Raw genomic sequence first — 16,776 nt, 5'->3', positions numbered from 1 at the left:
AAGAGAAGGTTTGGCCAAGTCATGGAGACTTAATGTTCCACCAAAGCAGACACCATTCCCTCCGACTCAATTTTCCCCCCTCAAGACCCCGTATTTTCCCAACCTCACCAATAATGCCATGCACCACCACTAGTGATGGGCAAACATCCAGATGTTCGGGGTGGTTCGGCCAAATACAGCAGCAGCAGGAGGAGGAGTGATGTGTGGCACTGGCAGCAGGCAATGTATTGTGTGGACCCTGGCGGTGGGACCACTGACAGCAGGAGGATAAATACAGCAGCAGCAGGAGGAGGAGGAAGAGTGACGTGTGGCACTGGCAGCAGGCAATGTATTGTGTGGACCCTGGCGGTGGGACCACTGACAGCAGGAGGATAAATACAGCAGCAGCAGGAGGAGGAGTGACGTGTGGCACTGGCAGGAGGCAATGTATTGTGTGGACCCTGCCGGTGGGAACACAGACAGCAGGAGGATAAATACAGCAGCAGCAGGAGGAGGAGGAAGAGTGACGTGTGGCACTGGCAGCAGGAAATGTATTGTGTGGACCCTGGCGGTGGGACCACCGACAGCAGGAGGATAAATACAGTAGCAGCAGGAGGAGGAGTGACGTGTGGCACTGGCACCAGGCAATATATTGTGTGGACCATGGCGGTGGGACCACTGACAGCAGGAGGATAAATACAACAGCAGCAGGAGGAGGAGGAGTGACGTGTGGCACTGGCAGCAGGCAATGTATTGTGTGGACCCTGGCAGTGGGACCACAGACAGCAAGAGGATAAATACAGCAGGAGGAGGAGGAGGAGGAGTGACGTGTGGCACTGGCAGCAGGCAATGTATTGTGTGGACCCTGGCGGTGGGCACAATGACAGCAGGAGGATAAATACAGCAGCAGCAGCACCAGGAGGAGGAGTGACGTGTGGCCCTGGCAGCAGGCAATGTATTGTAATTCTTTATTAAAAAGACTGCAACTTATATACAAAAATTACAAAAATAACCTAATAAATAACAAAAACATTAGGCTAACCGCCATAAGTACCTTAGTACTTTTAGTCACTAATAAGTCCATACCTGCAAGAACTGAAATTTAAAAAATAGCTTAAACCATGCCTCTTTGGATTCAATATATACACAATTTAATCCATTTTAAATTTATACTTGAAGAACTGAAGACTTCAAATTAAATCTTGCCACCTGGGCTTACTATACACTATATTACAACACTATTATACACTTTACATTACACCAAAGAGAAGGTTTGGCCAAGTCATGGAGACTTAATGTTCCACCAAAGCAGACACCATTCCCTCCGACTCAATTTTCCCCCCTCAAGACCCCGTATTTTCCCAACCTCACCAATAATGCCATGCACCACCACTAGTGATGGGCGAACATCCAGATGTTCGGGGTGGTTCGGCCGAACATGCCCCCGATGTTCGGCATGTTCGGGCCGAACCCCGAACCCAACCGGAACATGTCCCTTTGGGGCCCCTATAGGGTCCCAGCATAAAGGGAGAGCATGCCCCGAGCGCGGGGGGGGGGGGGGGGGGTGTCGGAAATGCCCCCCACACCTCACCGCTAAGCTCTCCCTTTTGCCGGTACCCTATAACGTTAAATTTAAGCCCCCCAAAAGTACCTGAGGAGGAGGGCAGGAAGCGGGCAGCCGGAGATGCTAGGCGCTAGTACCATCTGGTACTTCCGACCTCTCTTGACGCACTTCCTGTTTACATTTGAAGTCACGTCAAGAGAGCACAGAAGTACCGCGATGACACGAACGAGGGTACGCGTCATCTACATGATGACACGTACCCTCGTACGCATCATCGCGGTACTTCTGCGCTCTCTTGACGTGACTTCAAATGTAAACAGGAAGTGCGTCAAGAGAGGGCGGAAGTACCAGATGGTACTAGCGCCTAGCATCTCCGGCTGCCCGCTTCCTGCCCTCCTCCTCAGGTACTTTTGGGGGGCTTAAATTTAGCGTTATAGGGTACCGGCAAAAGGGAGAGCTCAGCGGGGAGGGGTGGGGGGCATTTCCGCCCCCCCCCCCCCCCCCCCGCGCTCGGGGCATGCTCTCCCTTTATGCTGGGACCCTATAGGGGGCTATGTTCGGCCGGACACGGCTGTGTTCGGCCGAACAAAGAAGGCACGTTCGGGTTCGGGCAGCGTGGCCGAGCACCCTCCCGAACACCATGAGGTGTTCGGGGGTGCCGAACCCGAACAGGCCAAAATCCGGGCGAACCCGAACAGTGGCGAACACTGTTCGCCCATCACTAACTACCACCTGGACAGGGAGGACTTTCTGATGGATCGCAATTTGACACAGTGCATTCCAAGTGTAATACCGAATCACTAAGCTAACTAAAAGCAAATTGTCCAAATTAAATGACCCCCGGGTTATTGAATGCCCCATATGACCTGTTTATATACTTTTTTCCTAAAGGAACAGTCCACCAGGAAATGGTCCATGGTCTCCTCCACACTCCTCATGAGGACAACCACGATCCCTATCCCCAATGAACTTCAAGTTTCCTCTAACAAAGAGTCTGCCGTGAAAGGAAAGCCAAGCCAGGTCCCTGAATTTGTTAGGAATCCTAGGAGAACATAGCAAGCACAAACCCTCCTCCATAATTGGGCTTGGGCAATCTCTCAGGGCCAATGGGTCTTGAAAGAAGGTCTCAATCACTCTCTCCTCCAGGGCTTTCCTAGGGATTGAAATGATCTCCTCCCTCGTCAGTTCCCATTGCCTCATCACTTTCAGACATGGTGCAACATAGGCCGGGAGATAATCAGGACCAGCTCTCAGTCTTTTCACCAAACCACCACTTTCCCATTGCCTGAGAAAAGGCTTAAACCAGGACTGGAAAATACCCATCCATCCAGGCAGTTCCTCCGTATACATTTTACCAAGATTGTGCTTAATAAATAACAGAGAAAAGAAAACCACTGGGTTGACCATACCTAAGTCACCCTTCTGCCTTGATTGATAAGTGACATTCCTCCTAACGTGGTTCATCTTATTTCCCCAGAGCATCTGGAAAAACAAGCTGTAAATTCTTGTATGTAACAAATTTATAGGGAGCCAGGTTTACAAAAGTAGAAATTTATTATTACACTATTCAATTTATTTCAATTAGCCACTATGCGTGTTTAACCACTTGAGGACCTAGGGCTTTACCCCCCTTAAGGACCGGCCACTTTTTTTCCATTCAGACCACTGCAGCTTTCACGGTTTATTGCTCGCTCATACAACCTACCACCTAAATGAATTTTGGCTCCTTTTCTTGTCACTAATAAAGCTTTCTTTTGATGCTATTTGATTGCTCCTGCGATTTTTACTTTTTATTATATTCATCAAAAAAGACATGAATTTTGGCAAAAAAATGATTTTTTTAACTTTCTGTGCTGACAGTTTTCAAATAAAGTAAAATTTCTGTATACATGCAGCGCGAAAAATGTGGACAAACATGTTTTTGATAAAAAAAAAACCATTCAGTGTATATTTATTGGTTTGGGTAAAAGTTATAGCGTTTACAAACTATGGTGCCAAAAGTGAATTTTCCCATTTTCAAGCATCTCTGACTTTTCTGACCCCCTGTCATGTTTCATGAGGGGCTAGAATTCCAGGATAGTATAAATACCCCCCAAATGACCCCATTTTGGAAAGAAGACATCCCAAAGTATTCACTGAGAGGCATAGTGAGTTCATAGAAGATATTATTTTTTGTCACAAGTAAGCGGAAAATGACACTTTGTGAGGAAAAAAAAAAAAAAAAAAAGTTTCCATTTCTTCTAACTTGCGACAAAAAAAAATGAAATCTGCCACGGACTCACCATGCCCCTCTCTGAATACCTTGAAGGGTCTACTTTCCAAAATGGGATCATTTGTGGGGTGTGTTTACTGTCCTGACATTTTGGGGGGTGCTAAATTGTAAGCACCCCTGTAAAGCCTAAAGGTGCTCATTGGACTTTGGACCCCTTAGCGCAGTTAGGCTGCAAAAAAGTGCCACACATGTGGTATTGCCGTACTCAGGAGAAGTAGTATAATGTGTTTTGGGGTGTATTTTTACACATACCCATGCTGGGTGGGAGAAATATCTCTGTAAATGACAATTTGTTAATTTTTTTTACACACAATTGTCCATTTACAGAGATATTTCTCCCACTCAGCATGGGTATGTGTAAAAATACACCACAAAACACATTATACTACTTCTCCTGAGTACGGCGATACCACATGTGTGGCACTTTTTTGCACCCTAACTGCGCTAAAGGGCCCAAAGTCCAATGAGTACCTTTAGGATTTCACAGGTCATTTTGAGAAATTTCGTTTCAAGACTACTCCTCACGGTTTAGGGCCCCTAAAATGCCAGGGCAGTATAGGAACCCCACAAATGACCCCATTTTAGAAAGAAGACACCCCAAGGTATTCCGTTAGTAGTATGGCGAGTTCATAGAAGATTTTATTTTTTGTCACAAGTTAGCGGAAAATGACACTTTGTGAAAAAACACAATTAAAATCAATTTCCGCTAACTTTTGACAAAAAATAAAATCTTCTATGAACTCACCATACTCCTAACGGAATACCTTGGGGTGTCTTCTTTCTAAAATGGGGTCATTTGTGGGGTTCCTATACTGCCCTGGCATTTTAGGGGCCCTAAACCGTGAGGAGTAGTCTTGAAACCAAATGTCGCAAAATGACCTGTGAAATCCTAAAGGTACTCATTGGACTTTGGGCCCTTTAGCGCAGTTAGGGTGCAAAAAAGTGCCACACATGTGGTATCGCCATACTCGGGAGAAGTAGTACAATGTGTTTTGGGGTGTATTTTTACACATACCCATGCTGGGTGGGAGAAATACCTCTGTAAATGGACAATTGTGTGTAAAAAAATCAAAAGATTGTCATTTACAGAGGTATTTCTCCCACCCAGCATGGGTATGTGTAAAAATACACCCCAAAACACATTGTACTACTTCTCCCGAGTACGGCGATACCACATGTGTGGCACTTTTTTGCACCCTAACTGCACTAAGGGGCCCAAAGTCCAATGAGTACCTTTAGGATTTCACAGGTCATTTTTGTTTCAAGACTACTCCTCACGGTTTAGGGCCCCTAAAATGCCAGGGCAGTATAGGAACCCCACTAATGACCCCATTTTAGAAAGAAGACACCCCAAGGTATTCCGTTAGGAGTATGGTGAGTTCATAGAAGTTTTTATTTTTTTGTCACAAGTTAGCGGAAATTGATTTTAATAGTTTTTTTTCACAAAGTGTCATTTTCCGCTAACTTGTGACAAAAAATAAAAACTTCTATGAACTCACCATACTCCTAACGGAATACCTTGGGGTGTCTTCTTTCTAAAATGGGGTCATTTGTGGGGTTCCTATACTGCCCTGGCATTTTAGGGGCCCTAAACCGTGAGGAGTAGTCTTGAAACCAAATGTCGCAAAATGACCTGTGAAATCCTAAAGGTACTCATTGGACTTTGGGCCCCTTAGCGTACTTAGGGTGTAAAAAAGTGCCACACATGTGGTACCGCTGTACTCAGGAGAAGTAGTATAATGCGTTTTGGGGTGTATTTTTACACATACCCATGCTAAGTGGGAGAAATATCTCTGTAAATGACAATTGTTTGATTTTTTTAAACACAATTGTCCATTTACATAGAAATTTCTCCCACCCAGCATGGGTATGTGTAAAAATACACCCCAAAACACATTATACTACTTTTCCTGAGTACGGCGGTACCACATGTGTGACACTTTTTTGCAGCCTAGGTGCGCTAAGGGGCCCAACGTCCTATTCACAGGTCATTTTGAAGCATTTGTTTTCTAGACTACTCCTCGCGGTTTAGGGCCCCTAAAATGCCAGGGCAGTATAGGAACCCCACAAGTGACCCCATTTTAGAAAGAAGACACCCCAAGGTATTCCGTTAGGTGTATGGCGAGTTCATAGAAGATTTTATTTTTTGTCACAAGTTAGTGAAAAATGACACTTTGTGAAAAAAAAACCAATAAAAATTAATTTCCGCTAACTTTTGACAAAAAATTAAATCTTCTATGAACTCGTCATACACCTAACATAATACCTTGGGGTGTCTTTTTTTTTCTAAAATGGGGTCACTTGTGGGGTTCCTATACCGCCCTGGCATTTTACAGGCCCAAAACCGTGAGTAGTCTGGAAACCAAATGTCTCAAAATGACTGTTCAGGGGTATAAGCATCTGCAAATTTTGATGACAGGTGGTCTATGAGGGGGCGAATTTTGTGGAACCGGTCATAAGCAGGGTGGCCTTTTAGATGACAGGTTGTATTGGGCCTGATCTGATGGATAGGAGTGCTAGGGGGGTGACAGGAGGTGATTGATGGGTGTCTCAGGGGGTGGTTAGAGGGGAAAATAGATGCAATCCATGCACTGGGGAGGTGATCGGAAGGGGGTCTGAGGGTTTGGCCGAGTGATCAGGAGCCCACACGGGGCAAATTGGGGCCTGATCTGATGGGTAGGTGTGCTAGGGGGTGACAGGAGGTGATTGATGGGTGTCTCAAGGTGTGATTAGAGGGGGGAATGGATGCAAGCAATGCACTGGCGAGGTGATCAGGGCTGGGGTCTGAGGGCATTCTGAGGGTGTGGGCGGGTGATTGAGTGCCCTAGGGGCAGATAGGGGTCTAATCTGATAGGTAGCAGTGACAGGGGGTGATTGATGGGTAATTAGTGGGTGTTTAGGGTAGAGAATAGATGGAAACACTGCGCTTGGGTGGTGATCTGATGTCGGATCTGCGGGCGATCTATTGGTGTGGGTGGGTGATCAGTTTGCCCGCAAGGGGCAGGTTAGGGGCTGATTGATGGGTGGCAGTGACAGCGGGTGATTGATGGGTGGCAGTGACAGGGGGTGATTGATGGGTGGCAGTGACAGGGGGTGATTGATGGGTGATTGATAGGTGATTGACAGGTAATCAGTGGGTTATTACAGGGGAGAACAGATGTAAATATTGCACTGGCGAATTGATAAGGGGGGGTCTGAGGGCAATCTGAGCGTGTAGGCGGGCGATTGGGTGCCCGCAAGGGGCAGATTAGGGTCTGATCTGATAGGTAACAGTGACAGGTGGTGATAGGGAGTGATTGATGGGTGATTGATGGGTAATTAGTGGGTGTTTAGAGGAGAGAATAGATGGAAACACTGCGCTTGGGTGGTGATCTGATGTCGGATCTGCGGGCGATCTATTGGTGTGGGTGGGTGATCAGATTGCCCGCAAGGGGCAGGTTAGGGGCTGATTGTTGGGTGGCAGTGACAGGGGGTGATTGATGGGTGATAGGTGATTGGCAGGTGATTGACAGGTGATCAGTGGGTTATTACAGGGAAGGACAGATGTAATTAATGCACTGGCGAATTGATAAGGGAGGGGGGGGGGTCTGAGGGCAATCTGAGCGTGTGGGCGGGTGATTGGGTGCCCGCAAGGGGCAGATTAGGGTCTGATCTGATAGGTAACAGTGACAGGTGGTGATAGGGGGTGATTGATGGGTAATTAGTGGGTGTTTAGAGAAGATAACAGATGTAAACGATACATTTGGGAGGTAATCTGACGGCGGGTTTGCGGGCGATCTAATGGTGTGGGTGGGTGATCAGATTGCCCGCAAGGGGCAGGTTAGGGGCTGATTGATGGGTGGCAGTGACAGGGGGTGACAGGGGGTGATTGATGGGTGATAGGTGATTGGCAGGTGATTGACAGGTGATCAGTGGGTTATTACAGGGAAGAACAGATGTAATTAATGCACTGGTGAATTGATAAGGTGGGGTCAGAGGGCAATCTGAGCGTGTGGGCGGGTGATTGGGTGCCCGCAAGGGGCAGATTAGGGTCTGATCTGATAGGTAACAGTGACAGGTGGTGATAGGGGGTGATTGATGGGTAATTAGTGGGTGTTTAGAGAAGATAACAGATGTAAACGATACATTTGGGAGGTAATCTGACGGCGGGTTTGCGGGCGATCTAATGGTGTGGGTGGGTGATCAGATTGCCCGCAAGGGGCAGGTTAGGGGCTGATTGATGGGTGGCAGTGACAGGGGGTGATTGATGGGTGATAGGTGATTGGCAGGTGATTGACAGGTGATCAGTGGGTTATTACAGGGAAGAACAGATGTAATTAATGCACTGGTGAATTGATAAGGGGGGGTCAGAGGGCAATCTGAGCGTGTGGGCGGGTGATTGGGTGCCCGCAAGGGGCAGATTAGGGTCTGATCTGATAGGTAAAAGTGACAAGTGGTGATAGGGGGTGATTGATGGGTGATTGATGGGTAATTAGTGGGTGTTTAGAGGAGAGAATAGATGTAAACAATGGATTTGGGTGGTGATCTGATGTCGGATCTGTGGGCGATCTATTGGTGTGGGGGGGTGATCAGATTGCCCGCAAGGGGCAGGTTAGGGGCTGATTGATGGGTGGCAGTGACAGGGGGTGATTGACGGGTGATTGATGGGTGATTGACGGGTGATTGACAGGTGATTGACAGGTGATTGACAGGTGATCAGGGGGATAGATGCATACAGTAAACAGGGGGGGGTGGTCTGGGGGGGGGGGTCTGGGGAGAATCTGAGGGGTGGGGGGTGATCAGGAGGGGGCAGGGAGCAGGGGGGGGGGGATAAAAAAAAAATAGCGTTGACAGATAGTGACAGGGAGTGATTGATGGGTGATTAGGGGGGTGATTGGGTGCAAACAGGGGTCTGGGGGGTGGGCAGGGGGGGGTCTGATGGGTGCTGTGGGCGATCTGGGGCAGGGGGGGGAGAAATCAGTGTGCTTGGGTGCAGACTAGGGTGGCTGCAGCCTGCCCTGGTGGTCCCTCGGACACTGGGACCACCAGGGCAGGAGGCAGCATGTATAATACACTTTGTAAACATTACAAAGTGTATTATACACTTTGTATGCGGCGATCGCGGGGTTAACATCCCGCCGGCGCTTCCGTATAGCCGGCGGGATGTTGCGGCGAGCGAGCGGTGACAGGCGCCGGCGGAGGATCGCGTCACGGATGACGCGATCGCTCCGCCCATGCCCTTAAATGGACCGCCGCCTCTGTGGGTGAGGCCGTCCTGCAGGGCTCCACTTCCCCGCCGCCCCTGTGTAGTGGGCGGTCGGGAAGTGGTTAAAAACAATTAAAAATCATCAAATATAGCCAGCATTGTTGGATTCCCACCCGGATATTGTAGGTGCACCTATGAAATTGATTTGATACCGGTATTCAGTTCTATTGATTTTCTTCAGGCCCCTTTTAATCACAGGTAATCCATCATGTTAGCTATATTGGGTCACCATAAGCTGTTTTCTTCAGCCCTCTCTGTGTGCCACTACAGCACGCCTCTAATCACAATTGGATACGCTCTCATTACGTACAATTATATTGTGTACAACCCTGCTGCCTTAGCATCAACCGGACACTTTCCAAAGGTCATACCATCCGCAAAAAGCATCCCTCTGTAGTCACATTTAACATTTGCAGAGCATTGCTCAATTGTATGCTTGTGGAGAACAGCAGGCCGGCTATGCCGGTACTCACGCAACCTGGACGGCAGAGTTGCTCACTGAGGGTCCTTCAGGCTTTCCATGCGGACGCGACGGTACAAAGTCCGCGTTTCTGCGGCGTCTGGGTGCACAGGCTAACAAGGAAGAGAGCGGAGGCACGGGGAGGACCAGCGTGATGACGCACCCTTCACGTGACGCGTTTCGCCTAATTGGCTTCTTCAGACGTGATGACGCAAGTACGCTTAGCGCATCCTTTTATATGCGGGCAGGCGTACAAACAGATGACGCAATGTGACCAAGAGCTATTGGGAGCCATCTTGTGGATCCTTTCCGAATTGCAGACAAAGTTCACAAAAATACTTTTAAATTCATGTCACTATTTAGGCCATACGGTTGCATTGAGTTACATTTGTATATCCACATGGATTCTTTCTTCAGAAGCTGCTCATCAAAATCTCCCCTCCTAGGGCTGATATTTAATTTATATATGCCCATAGCGCTTAAGTATTTTGGGTCAGAGTTATGAGCATCTTTAAAATGCATGGCAACCGGGCTTTTCTCATATTTTGCCTTAATGTTATTGACATGTTCCTGTATTCTAGCTCTCAGGGGTCTATATGTTTTACCAATGTAAATTTTATTACATGTACATTGTAACTGATAAATCACTTTCTCAGTGGCACAATCTATATAATCCCTAATCTTGAAGGAGGCAGTTTTATTCCAATTAAAGAAGGTCTCTCCCTTCCGCATGTAGGGGCACATTAAAAATCTAAAAAATCCTCCAGGCTGCCCCATTTTGTCGGGGAATGGTGGCCCCCTTGAGAAGATCGCTCAGTTTATTGAACTTAAGGTCAAGGATGTTGTTAAAAAACTGCCTTCCTTTGTGATGGACACAAAGGCAGTGCTTGCAGAGATCGAAAGCGTGAAAATTGAGGAGAGCTGGCTCCTCGTCGGTTTAGACGTTGAGTCCCTTTTTACATCCATCCCAAATCAAAAGGGATTGGAGGCTTTGAATTATTATTTGAGTCAAAAATACGAGACTCAGCCAGGGCATGCTGATTTTGTTTTTGATTTGATGAAAATGGTCCTAGAAAATAACTATTTTGAATTCAAGGGTGAACTATATCGCCAAAAGAAGGGCGTGGCCATGGGGGCGGCGTGCTCCCCGTCCTATGCATGCCTCCACTTAGGCTTTTGGGAGGAGATGGTGGTAAGAGGTATGCGGGGGTACCGGGAGCACGTCGCCCTCTGGCTGAGATTTGTTGATGATATCTTGGTTCTGTGGAAGGGATCCGAACTGGAGCTCTTAAATTTTATAAGTGAGCTAAATGCAAATGACCGGAATATTTATTTGACATATTCCTGGAGCCATACGGAAATTTCCTTCTTGGATTTGATGATTAAAAAAACTGGAAATGCTCTGACAACTAGCACTTTTAGAAAAGATACAGCTGGGAATACCCTTCTATCAGCAAAAAGCGCCCATCTGCCATCTCAAAAATGGGCTGTCCCTACTGGACAGTTCATGCGTTTGCGCAGGAATTGCAGCAATATAGCTGATTATAAAAAAGAAGCAGATGATTTACGGGGCAGACTTTTGAAAAGGGGATACCCTAAGCATATTATTAATAGGGCATACTATAAGGCCCTGACAAAAGGAAGGTCTGAACTTCTGGCATGTGGATCAGCACATACAAAGCAAGGTAAAAATGAGGAGGTCATTAGGCTAGTGACCACTTACGGATCACATTATAACGAAATAAGAGAGATATTAACGAAACATTGGCACTTATTATGCCGAGATCCAGTAATTAAAAATATTGTGGGAGACTATCCGCATATGGCTGCCAGAAGAGGTAGGAATCTATCTGATATTTTAGTTAGAAGTGAGTTCCGTGCAAAAGAAAATGTTGGAAGAGTGAAAAGAAGAGGAAAGGGAATGTTTCGCTGTTGCGACTGTTTAATGTGCCCCTACATGCGGAAGGGAGAGACCTTCTTTAATTGGAATAAAACTGCCTCCTTCAAGATTAGGGATTATATAGATTGTGCCACTGAGAAAGTGATTTATCAGTTACAATGTACATGTAATAAAATTTACATTGGTAAAACATATAGACCCCTGAGAGCTAGAATACAGGAACATGTCAATAACATTAAGGCAAAATATGAGAAAAGCCCGGTTGCCATGCATTTTAAAGATGCTCATAACTCTGACCCAAAATACTTAAGCGCTATGGGCATATATAAATTAAATATCAGCCCTAGGAGGGGAGATTTTGATGAGCAGCTTCTGAAGAAAGAATCCATGTGGATATACAAATGTAACTCAATGCAACCGTATGGCCTAAATAGTGACATGAATTTAAAAGTATTTTTGTGAACTTTGTCTGCAATTCGGAAAGGATCCACAAGATGGCTCCCAATAGCTCTTGGTCACATTGCGTCATCTGTTTGTACGCCTGCCCGCATATAAAAGGATGCGCTAAGCGTACTTGCGTCATCACGTCTGAAGAAGCCAATTAGGCGAAACGCGTCACGTGAAGGGTGCGTCATCACGCTGGTCCTCCCCGTGCCTCCGCTCTCTTCCTTGTTAGCCTGTGCACCCAGACGCCGCAGAAACGCGGACTTTGTACCGTCGCGTCCGCATGGAAAGCCTGAAGGACCCTCAGTGAGCAACTCTGCCGTCCAGGTTGCGTGAGTACCGGCATAGCCGGCCTGCTGTTCTCCACAAGCATACAATTGAGCAATGCTCTGCAAATGTTAAATGTGACTACAGAGGGATGCTTTTTGCGGATGGTATGACCTTTGGAAAGTGTCCGGTTGATGCTAAGGCAGCAGGGTTGTACACAATATAATTGTACGTAATGAGAGCGTATCCAATTGTGATTAGAGGCGTGCTGTAGTGGCACACGGAGAGGGCTGAAGAAAACAGCTTATGGTGACCCAATATAGCTAACATGATGGATTACCTGTGATTAAAAGGGGCCTGAAGAAAATCAATAGAACTGAATACCGGTATCAAATCAATTTCATAGGTGCACCTACAATATCCGGGTGGGAATCCAACAATGCTGGCTATATTTGATGATTTTTAATTGTTTTTAAACACGCATAGTGGCTAATTGAAATAAATTGAATAGTGTAATAATACATTTCTACTTTTGTAAACCTGGCTCCCTATAAATTTGTTAGATATTGGTTGTTTGTATAGGTGAGACGGAAGGATAATTACGTGGTTGATATCCTGCAAAAATTTATTGTTTGCATGAAATTCTTGTATGAAGAGACACTGGCAAAATACAGACAAAACTGACATACAACATGATTGGAATCAGATAGGCCTTGATTATGTCAATCCTTTCTCTGAAAGTCAATCGTCAACCTTTACAGCGGACCACCTTAGCCTCAGAACATTTTAGTCTGCTTTCCCAATTTTGGTGACCATAATCACCCAGGCCAAATTCTATGCCAAGTATTTTAATCTTTTCCTTTGGTACTGGAAAAGAGACCGGAAGCAAGAAGCTCTCATTTTCCTTACCCATCCAGAAAGCCTCACATTTGTCCTGATTGATCTTGGAACCTGATGCCAACGAGTAACTGGCAATCTCTGCACAAACGCCTTCTGCCTCCTCCTGCCCAGAGACCACCACAGTCACATCATCAGCATAGGCCACATAGGCCACAACCTTGAGAGGAGGCACACCAGCAATGCCTGACGGCACCCCACACAAAGCTCCACCCTCAATCCTCCGTATGAAAGGATCAATGGCAAAAGCATATAGCAGGGGACTCAAGGGACACCCCTGGCGCACCCCTGATCTAACCTCAAAGGTCTGTCCAACCCAACCATTGACAAGCGGGAAACTTTCAGCACCTTTGTACAAAACTTTCAGCCAATTGATAAACCTCCCCGGCAGACCATACTTACTAAGGAGCATCCACAGATACTCATGGTTGACACGATCAAAAGCTTTTGCCTGATCCAATGCCAGTAAGTACTTTCCCCAACCAGCAGCCTTGCACCTCTCCAGAATCTCCCGGACCATTAATACGGCTGAAAAAGTGCTCCTCCCCTGAACAGAACAATGCTGCTGGCGAGAAAGCACCCCATTTGCCACCTGGCTCAGACGCCAAAAAATTATTTTAGCCAGAATCTTTCGATCAACATTGAGAAGGCTGATGGGCCGCCAATTCTCAATCATTGAAGAATCTTTACCCTTTGACAGAAGAATAACTGCTTATTCTCTCATAGAGGGAGGAAGCTCATCCTCTGCAAGGCTGCAATTGTAAACCTCTGCTAACTCAGGAGCCAGAATGTCTTTGAAGACTTTATAAAACTCCGCCGTCAGTCCATCCGGACCCGGAGTCTTTTTAACAGGAAGACATTCTATGGCTTTCACCACTTCCTCAGCAGAAATTCTTTCCGTCAAAAACGCAAGGGGAACATCTACATTTTCCAGTCCTGGAATATTACACAAGAAAGACTCCATCACTGTCTCATCAAGAGGTCTGCTACCCAACAGTTCAGCATAAAAGGATCTCACGATTTCCAGAATCCCTGCTCTGGACTGCACCAGAGATCCTGTACTATCCTTGAGACCATAGATGACCTTAACTGCTACACTTTGTTTGCAATTCTGATAAGGGTCCGGCGAGAGACTTTTACCGTAATCCCTTTCCAGAAGCAAAGAAGCATGCCGGTCATACTGACTCTTGCACAACAAATCCTTGATCCTTTTGATCTCCTCAGGATCACCATCCCCCGAGACAGCGATTTTCAAGTTTCTGCCTCAGACGCTGGTAGGTAACATATCTACCAAAAGCTCTCTTTTTTGCTATGTTCTTGAAAAGACCTACTGCCCACCTTTTGACCATCTCCCACCACTCAGACCTACTGCTGCAACAGTCCAGCAAAGTAACCTGTGCCTGAAAAAAAAACCTGAAAGATTGTCTTACACTTTCCTATTTCAACAGCAACAAATTTAATCTCCAGATACCCTTTCCTTTTGGAGGGACATCTGCAACATTCAACACCACAGATAGAATACAGTGATCAGAGAACTCCACCACCTGCACCTTTGGAGATGAGGAGGCAGAGCTCTCCTTAACAAAAAACCTATCTATCCTACTCCTACGTTCTCCACTGAAATAAGTGAACCCTGTGTTATCTGGAGTGTGTTTTATTTGCACATCTACCAGACCAGCATCCCTAACCATATTATTCAAAAAGTTACTGTCGTAGCCCAGGCGGGTCTTGGTACCTCTCCTGTCCCTTAGCCTGACTACGGTATTGAAATAACCACCAACGACCACCTCCTGGGCTGTAAACAGAAATCGCTTGATCTCTGTGAAGAGGCACTTTCTCTCTCTCTCAGATTGAGGCCCATAGATGTTAGTCTCAAATCCTGCCCCCTCACAGAGACGTCCATGACCAAGCATCGACCCATCTCTACCTCACTTACCCGCCGGAAAGTTACCATGCCGGTCTTAAAAAGGACTGCCACCCCAGTGTAAGGCTCAGCCGCAAGAGACCAGTAAGAGGGACCATGGTGCCAATCCCTCTCAGCCTCATGAATGTCACCCAGCGATAGCAACCTGGTGTCGGCATCAAACTGACAGAGAAAAAATATGGCTTCCCTACGAGCACTCACAGATCTCATACTGGCAGCATTAATGGTGTCCAGTTTTAAAGGGGGGGGGGGAAACCTCCATCAGAGTAAATGAAAGAGATTGCCTAGCCTTCCTTAAACTGCACCCCCACCTCCCTACCAGAGGATACCTCCATATCTACAGTTACCCCAACACCATCAATTTCTTTCTCTACATCACTATTTACAGCATTATCATCAGACATATCAGACTGGCCAGATAATACATCAAATTTATTTTTCACAGGAACAGATTTTTTCCTTTCCATCTCTTCCAACTTCTCATTAGCTTTTCTCTCTGTCACAATTTTCCTTCTCTCTTTCCTTTGCAAATTTTACTTCTATAAATTTTTCAGTCTCCTCCACCTCCCCAGTTTGTTTATTCCTCCCCCTCCCTCTAGCTACACCCTCCGGCTTTGTCTCCCTTTGGATTTTGGCGCTACCCTTTTTCCCTTTCTCGCCATCCTCCCCCTTTTCAGCTTCAGGAACTTTGTCAGAAGTAATTTCTTTCTCTTCCCGGGAAACATCTTTATACATAGAAAAAATATTTTTCCCTTCACCAGGGGCGGCAATTTTAAAAATTGCCTCAGCTCCCAAGGCCACCTCCGGCATCTTTACAACCACCGAACCAGGGAAGGGGGAGGGGAAGGTGGAGGCATCGATTTCAGCACAGACAAAAAGGGGGGTACAACATCCTGAGACTCCAAGGCGGCAGACTTTGAGTGTGACGGTCCACTATCAGTGGCCTCCCCTCTCCCTTTTCCTCCAAGATTTTTTCCATCTCTTTAACAACCTCCTCATCCACATTGGCCCATGCTTCAGGGCACTGCAAATACGGATGACCCATCTAAAGACAGATACTGCAACGAATGTCTTTGCAGTCCTTTGCTAAGTGCCCCAAAGCATGGCAACGCGAACATTTCACCTCCTTACAAGAAATGCCTCCTTACCAGGCTGCCCCTGATAATAGACCGTCACTCTGTCTTTTCCGATAAAGACAGACGTAGGGATATGTTTAACCACATTCCCCACCCTGTCCAATCTCACCATCAGCTCCCATCCTCCCCCCCAGATCCCGAACTCGTCCATAACCTTTTTTGGCTCGTTCAACGGTTTCTCATAGTTCTTTAGCCAAACCATGAGGTCATGCACAGGAATGGACTAGTTCGGGACCATGATTGTCACCTTTTTGTCCAGCCAGCGACCAGACACAGACTTACTTGCCTTCCAAGTTTTTTCATACTTCTCCCAGAATGTGTCCAAGCCGGTCGGGGACAAAAAGCTGACATCGAAAAAAGAGGGGAAGCTCTCAGGGGCCAAAATGGCATAAAAATCCACCGCCTTGAAGCCCATCTTCAGCAGTAGCTGAATAAATGTTTTCCTTGTATAAGTCACATTCTCACCTTCTCATTCTTATAACTCACTCTCACAACATTCCTTCTGTTACTGGCTGACTGACCAGCCACATCATATGCAGACTGTCTTGCACCTTCACTGCTCACTGTTTCCTTTAGCATACTTGCATATGACTCATTTTTCACTCCTGCAACAGGCAACACACTTTGATTGTTCACAGGCTTTTTAACAGAGGAATTGGGAACCCCTCCCTCCCCCTGTACTCTTTCT

This window comes from Hyperolius riggenbachi, chromosome 1 (assembly GCF_040937935.1).
Source record: "Hyperolius riggenbachi isolate aHypRig1 chromosome 1, aHypRig1.pri, whole genome shotgun sequence".
Lineage (NCBI taxonomy): Eukaryota > Metazoa > Chordata > Amphibia > Anura > Hyperoliidae > Hyperolius > Hyperolius riggenbachi.
Note: the sequence above shows the minus strand (reverse complement) of the source record.